Here is an 8,307-nt window from a genome sequence, read left to right as displayed (position 1 = left end):
TCAACACCATGGCCAGTTTATGGGTTTTTTCTCTGATGTAGCTGTTCACTTCTCCCACTGGATGAGAGCTCAAAATGTTCTCTTTATCTTCACAGCCTCTGCTCTAATGTGTTTTTAATTTGAATATCATCTTGTTGCTGAACTACCTCATCGACTCTCAAGGTACATTTTTGATTTACGGTGTCTACAGAAGGTAAAGGAAAGTCAATGTAGAAGGCCAGCAAGCAGAGCACACATGTCCCATGACCAGTTTTCACATTTCTCCTCAAATCCTTCTTTCTGCCTTCACCAACCCACACATACTGTGTGAAGCGTGCAACTTACTTTCTGCTGTAAGAGGGGATGAGAGTAGATTCTTCGCTGTCAGAGTCCGAAAATTTTGGGGGGTTTTCAAAGATACAAAGCTCAGAAATTTCACAAACCGATGGTTGTAGTAGTCCATTCCAGAGCCAGAACGCCCATACTCAATGGCCTGAGTGCACTTAATCAACTGGTACGCTGTGTTCAGAAGGCCTGTTCAATGAAACTTGCTTTAGTGAATATCAGTATCTGTGTTTTATTTAGTTTGCACCCATAGAAAGTAACACATAGATTTTAGGTGGGGTTCCAGCACACGAATTGACAAGACACTGCAGACTTATTGATGGAGGAATAAACTGAAAGGAAAGGGCATGAAAAGTGTCTTAAAAGTAAAGTAGGATTGTGTGTTTTACACACAAATTAAAAATATCCAGATCACGGAGCCTTATTCAAGAAAACCCCAGTAGTCTGTGTTTTTTTTTATCTTGTAGCACTTTAGCGGGTTCTAGTTTATATCCTGGGGGAGTGAGTTTTAAAAACAGAAACTGTGAAAACTTTCTCAGAGGGCAATGAGGGCATATTTTCAGAAGACATGATGAATGTCAGAGTAGTGTCCAATCGTTTTCTCATTCCTTTCACAGCTGTTATATCTGTGCCTTAGATTTCCACCCTAGACGGTTTTATTTCTGAGACGCTCGAGCAGGAAAGTCAGGCAGGGACACTGGGAGGTGGCGAGGGGGTGATTCAGGGTGTAAACTCCCTTATTTATTTGGTTGTGCCATACAGAACAAATAAAAAATCTAGATGATAGAAAAAAAAATGTTTCACACAAAACAAGGTCAGTACATTGTAAGGCAGAGACGGGGAGCCTGCAATGATCAGACCCCAGACTTGACATTTTTTAAACATTGCAGCATAATGGTGTTGACTTTCATTATCGTAATAAGCAAAAAGTTCATGTAAACACAACATAAGAGTGTTTTTATGGGTAAAATTACATTTTTTCATACTTGTTTTGCCACATTGAAATCTCAGGTAATAATCTCAATAAACAAGGAACACGCCCATCAGCACCTCCAAAGCAGCATGGCACCTAAAACAGTAAAAAATTTAATGCAGCTGTCATTTAAAAACTGTAGCATACCTGCTGGATTGTGGTGGTAGATATCTGTAAATATGTTTTAAACATAATCTACAGTATATAAATCTTAGCCAACATATAAATCCCTATGTAGCAATGTTTGAATACCTGAATATGGTTATATGTGGACTTAAATCATTATTGATCATTTATTTTTCAGAAAATGCAAGCACAGATCCTGTACATCAAAAATGATACATTCACGATATCACTATCCTACCTGGAAAGTTTAATAGTATTACTATTATTATTATTAAGATACTGAATCTGGAAGGTGACTGTAGTGTTATTTATTAAACTTGCTGTATAAAAGACAAATTCATTTATCAGATCTTTCTGTTGTGCATGTCGGGGTTATGTGGGTGTATCACATACCTTTATCACATTGAACAATCTTCAGAGCCACACTACTGTGAAGCTATGATTTTGAAATTCTGACACTGGGGCTTTTTAAATCCATAAAAGTGTATTAGTCATGCCATTAGTTCCATTAAATAATATCTGCTTGTTTCCAGGTATTGGTTAACATCCAAATCTTAACCTACTTTCTAAAGAATTAAAATAATGTTTTTTTGTTACACTAAGCACATAATGCAGAAGATTATTTGATTGTGGATTCTAGGAGGTCTGAGGTTCAGTATTGAATTGGCTCCGTACAGTATATTGAATTACAAATAAAAAACACTGAGCTAGGCATTTGTGATTTGAGATGTGCCATTTTTCCAACTAATACAGAGAAATGTAATTGCTCCAAAGGTAGTTTTAGATTTACACTTACCTTAAAATTCTTTACATTTGCAAGCTGAACACTGCTGAAGTTATTCTTTTTGACTTTTTACAGAATTTGAACAAACGATTCCTAACTGTCAACGGCACATTTAGCCTTCTGTAGTAGTTCATCGCTTTAAAATTTAAATCATTCTTATTTGAAAAAAATAAAGAGCCGAATGAAAAAACACATTTAAATAGACAGTACATATTACTACTGGATTCAAGACACTTCTCTTGTATGTTTGAGCAATTACTCCACTGTTCCGATTTCTTATTCCACATTATAGCTGGATGAGAATGTCTGGATGTTATTACCCTAAGAAGTATCTTTTCTCTTGCTATCTCACCTTGTGCAGAACTATTTCTTTACCAACAATTTCATGCCCAGTGTAAAATTACAGAACACCCTATACTTCAAATATCCCATGAAGCACAGCAGTTCCAATAATGTAGATTGTTACCTTTATGACTGGTAATAAGCTGGCCAAATGCAAAATTAATAGATATTTTATACTACAATATATACAAATATTAATTTATGAGCATGGTTATTAATGTATTTGTTGTGCATTCTGTAAACTGATATTAGATGCTCAAGAGGTATAGGATCAGTCGGAAGATAATAATTGAGGGTTGTCTTGCAGGCTTGTCGGTGTGATGATAGGAAGTTTAAAAAAAGGTGAAAATGTCGTGGATTTTGTCACAGCGTACCATAGTGGAAATGTGTTCAAAAGAAAGTTAGGAGTTAGAAAAACAGCTTCAGAAAAACCATATTCCATGAGAGTTAAAATGTTGACTGTCGATCTCATTCCGTTGCCCTGTGGAAAGTGTGTATAGCCTCTGCTGCCGTCATCTGTAATCATTACGACAGCCCCCCCCCTCCCCTCCGCCATTATGTCACTCAGAGCTCTTTTTCTTATAACCATCATCATCCTGTCTGAGCCCTACTTCCTGTGCTTACGCGAGCAGCACAACCCCACATCAAAATCTTTTTTTTTTATTTTCCTCAAAGGCAGCATTTTAATAACACGACCAACAAACAACTACTGTACACCAGCCCAACAACAATATTCTTTGTGTCTGATTCCAGTTCCCTCCCATTACGTTATGTATCCTATTACGTTATGCCACTGAAATGGTTTGCAAATGTGCACCAGCAGCAGCATTATTTTAAAATAGAAAGACGCTGAATGACTTTTTTAATGACAAGATGGGACACCGTTTGTGTTTTAGAGCTTCTTGAATTCTTTGTTTTTTGAAAGTTTTGTTTTTTTTTACTTGACGTGTATGCATTGTAAAATAACTTTAATCTGCTTTTTAGAGCAATCTGTAAGCCTCTACCTAGCTACTGTAGGTAGCTACACACTTCCTTAGAAAGAAGTGAAGATCATTCCAGACATTTAATAAAATACAATCAAAGCACTGGGCATGTTTTCAGTTTTATTTTAAAGTCAAAGCTACTACAGTACTATTACTTTTTTCTTTGTGGGTACTCTTCCTGTGCATCTGTGTCTAGCTTCCTGTTTCATATGTTCAGAAGTCTTAATACTACCCCAAATGTGTTACTATGCTGTTTTACTTTTTATGAAATGGCTAAGCACACCCCAGAATCAAGGTATTACCTTTTTTAGATCAATCTGCCTGAAAGCAGTTTTCTCAGACATGAAGTCTTGTATCTGTACCTTTCCGTCTCTCTCAGAACATCCCAAAGAGTTTTTGAGAATAATTATTTCAAGAAGAAATTGTAGAAAAATTCTAAAGACTGTTCAATAAGGGCTTGATTAGTTAGCTTGGCCACCAACGGGTTACCTGCTGCAAAGGTAGTGAGCTGTTATGCAAACTGTTGAAAATTCATTTTTTTCAGAGCCGACAAGTTTGTGTTGTTTATTTAGTGATTGATGTTTTGAAAATAAAATAAAATTTGGTACAGTCTGACTGATCACAAGTCTTCATATACTATCTTTATTAAAAGAAAGGCTTTTATGTACAGCATCCTGGTAACACCTTAAATGTATTTTTAATACAGAAGCACCACAGGTTTGGAATAGTTCACTGAGGAAAATTAGTTTTGAAACTGTGTAATTATCTTGTTTAAACTTTCATTCTATATCTATAGGATCTGTAAATATTGAGAATGTTTTTTAGAAGTGCTCATGTTTATGCATGTTTTGAATGCTGCTGCAATATGGTTCATGCTGTAACTTTGCACAAGCAACGGTTCATGTCCCATTTAGTCTTTCCACTCCAGTGCTTAGATAATTTTAGCCAAGTCTAAAAGAAGCACTAACACCATGCAAAGGAGAGATGACTACATTCTGATTGTTCTTCTAATGTAGATGTCACCTAAAAAAACAATCATAAGGTCACCTGGCCTTTGGTTTTATATTTCAAAGATGGTGGTCCTATGAATTCTGCTCAGTTTTTACATACTATATCATAAGGCCTGATAAATTTTGTGTTTTCCCAGAGGCTTGGTCTCTGACAACCCTACAAGCAGTACTGTTCATTAATTCAAAGCAAATGTATTATTTGTCTCTGTGACATAAGATGCCTTTCTTATTGTTTAAAATTTGGGAAATGCTGCCATAACCATAATTAAGATCCTAAGTCTTGCTGGGTCTTCTAGATTCAGGACTGCATTCTGGTTTTTAAAGTTGAATATGGTTTTATTTTTACTTGCTGGAATCTTGTACTTAACAGCTCAAGTCTGTGCAGTAGAGCTTTGCTGTCATCAGTCAGTTCAGTGGCCATAAAGACACAAAGTCAATACAGGCTAAGTACTGATTTTAGGTATGAAGCAGAAATGTAACATGTTTCAACACTGGATCTTTAATGTGAAGCAAAAGAAGAGAATAATATTCTGAATGAGAGCAGTTCTTCATTACACATCAATGGCTTAGCATTAAATCTCAGGAAGTGAAATGAGGTCACAAGATCTTTATTCTATACTATCAAAAGCCCTGCTTCAGTGATGATGCTGCACTGCTCTGTCATCACAAGATATGAGACTTGTGATTTTTAGAACAACAACAATGAATGCTAAACAATCCCAACAAGCTCAATAGCTCAGCAATCCCATTAGCTCAGAAACGCTGCAGAGTGCTGCACCCATAACCATGTCTAAAATGCCTAGAAAAATACAGCAATCTGTTTCATTCATTCATGCATTCTGTTCTCGTCTCTACTTCTTAAACAGGCTTTGGCTGAACTGCAGAAAGGATCATCAGGCATAGCTAAGAATGGCACTGACTGTCATACACTCTGATAACCCTTCTCTGACCTGAATTAACTGGTTCAAACAAGCCAAACAACTAGCTGAAACCCAGCATTTAACAAAGGTTTCCTGCTAGTTTCTAAGCAATTTTGTTCTACAATTACATAACAGAATGTTTAATAATAATAATCCACTTTATTTTATATAGCACCTTCCAAAGTAACTTCTGAAAGTGCTACACACTAAGAGAAAAAAAGTTAACAAGGAGAACAGGCAACAAAATTAGCACAATTAAAACAAGCGTTTAGAAAGCAGAAGTTGTCAGGGGCTAACACAGGATCGATCAAGCAAAAGCCCTTCTGAAGATGAAGGTTTTGAGTCTGGTGCCAAATCACCAATGATCAGCTGAAGTGACAACTGGCAGCCACTAGTGTACCCCACAACCAGGGCTGGGAAACACCGATCTAGAACTCTGAAAGGTTACATTAAATGAGCCTAGTGTGGAACACAGAAGACAGAAGAGCAACAGGTCTGATTTGGCACCTAGTTTATAGTGGCTCTTACTTGTCTGCGGGAAAACAACCTTTTTCAATGGGTAACAGTCTATTCTGAGCGACCTTACCCGTGGTGTTCCATAGGGCTGTTTCATGCAGGCAATGCAATTCAGTCTCCTGTTCCACTGCTACACTGCTGAATCCCTAATACACTTAAGGATGCCTCCTGAATGTTTCTCTATGGGCTCCACAGCATGTGCATGGAAGAATCTCACATCCCTAGAAACTTGAATAGCCACAACTCTAGAAACATGTCTCTTAAGCTAATCATTTTTGGGAGAATGTAAGTTATTCTTATACTATACACTCCTTCCAGGACTTCCCTGGAATAGTGGATCTGCCTTCAATATGCTCATCTCATCTTTTTTGTAAATCTTCCAGCTTTCACGCTGATCTGATCTCACCATCTCAAGTTTGCAGTGTGATACCCTTGTCTTCCTCCCTTGAGATACTCTCTGTTAGTGACAGTGTTACCCTTGTCTCCTTGTGCCTGGATTGTTCTATTGGAATTGACTCCTGGTGATTCACATCAGCAGGATCCACTTGGTACAAACATACAGCAGCCAGTATTCTGCTTTCCAGGTTTTGTTAACCTATTAAGATCTTTCTTCCAATCCCTGGACAACATCGTGTTGTATTCTGTCTCATTTGTCTACACTGTATATTTCTTTAAATGACTTAAGTCCACGGAAACTGGTTATAATATCTGAGTCTACAAAACAGGAAAACTTTTTTTTATCTGCAAGGTACCAACAAAGAACTTTTCCTTAACCTTCTATTTTATTCAGTCACAAACTCTCTCTTTTCTGATGACTAGTTTTCTCTTGTTTTTAGACGTCTTTATGATTCCCTTCTGTGGAATAGTTCCGGCTATTCCGTGTTTCTATATTTTTCAAACGTGTAATTCAAAGTGACCTTTGTTTATGGTTTGTATAAAGCTACTAAATCGCCCGTGTTTAGCACATTAATCATATGCCCTTTTTTTGCACTGATCTACTCTGTAACATTTTTTTCTCAACCATTTTGATTTGGCATTTGTGAAAAATGCATTCTAAACGTTTTCAGAATCGTGAATTGGAACGACAAAGTCCTTAATAATCTTTGCTTCAGACTCCACACGAAAACAGCCCAGAGGACGAAAGGGGATATGAAATACATATATCATTTAAAATGGACAACAGGGCAGCCTTTTATAAGACATTCAGGCTATTTTTAGTTTATTGGTGTTGTTCCCGAATCATCTTGATTAGGTCTACGATCTGTAGACTACAAGTGTTTTTGTCAACCTCTATGGGTTTTCTATCTGAAACGTGGATTTCAGTTGCTGAAACAAATGACATGTTGGCGTTAAACATGTATGATATATGTGTTGCCTGACCATTCATTTTACCACGGTGTTATGTTGAACTGGAGCTCCAGTCAGCGTACAATTCGTGACCTGTTTCAGTCAACTTTTGCACCGCAACTTCGTGGTCTTTTGATGAATTGTTGATTCATTAACGGGTAAGGAGAGGGAAAAAAGGACAGGGCTCCAAGACTTGCTCATTAGTGATGTTGTGATGTTCATGCTTCACTCCTGAAATGTAGTTTAATATGACCGTGATAGAAAACATCACTGACTGAAATAAGGGCTTTTTTCTTTGAAAGGGTGACACCCCCTGCATTAGTCTTAAGGCACCAAGGGCACTCATTACCAACAGACACAACACTGCTCTTTTGTTCTGCTCCGACAATACACTTTTTCTCCTCGTATGCTAGTTTTGTATTTATTTTTCTGGAGGGTGAGGGCAGGTGCTGCGCGTTGCGCGCTGTAACCACTCCCGGTCTTCGCAGCCGGTAGGGAAAAGCCCTGCGCTTCGCCTTGCTCGTAAATTTGTCAGAACCGCTATTTGTTTACAAACACTCCAGTCCGCGGCCATTCACAGAAAAAAAGGGGGGTGGGGGGGCTTCCTGTGTCGTGCACGTCCGGGTCTTCCCCCTCCTCCTCCCCCACGGCCGCTGAGGCTGAGGGACCGAGGACCGTCACCTTGAGTCAGGCGTTTTCCCATCAAGACGCAGCACATGCCAGGAAGCTGTGTGGGTGTAGCCCACCCGGCCTCTCCCCAGCGGGGTTACTGCAGTTTACCGTAAAGCAAGTCCCCTGTCGGGAGCCCTCAGCGTGAGAGACAGAGACAGGATATTACTAGCCCTCCGTTCTTCATACTGGTCTATCTGCAGTACACGAACGCTGTCGTTTTGTCCCGGGCGGTGGTGGTGATCGGTGAAAGTGTAGAGCATGACCAATATGCTGGCCCTGTGCTTGAAGAAGGGTGCCCAGCTGGCCAGAG

The sequence above is a fragment of the Lepisosteus oculatus genome, chromosome 6 (assembly GCF_040954835.1).
Source record: "Lepisosteus oculatus isolate fLepOcu1 chromosome 6, fLepOcu1.hap2, whole genome shotgun sequence".
Classification (NCBI taxonomy): Eukaryota; Metazoa; Chordata; class Actinopteri; order Semionotiformes; family Lepisosteidae; genus Lepisosteus; species Lepisosteus oculatus.
The sequence above is the reverse complement of the archived record's forward strand: the minus strand, read 5'-3'. Positions refer to the sequence as shown.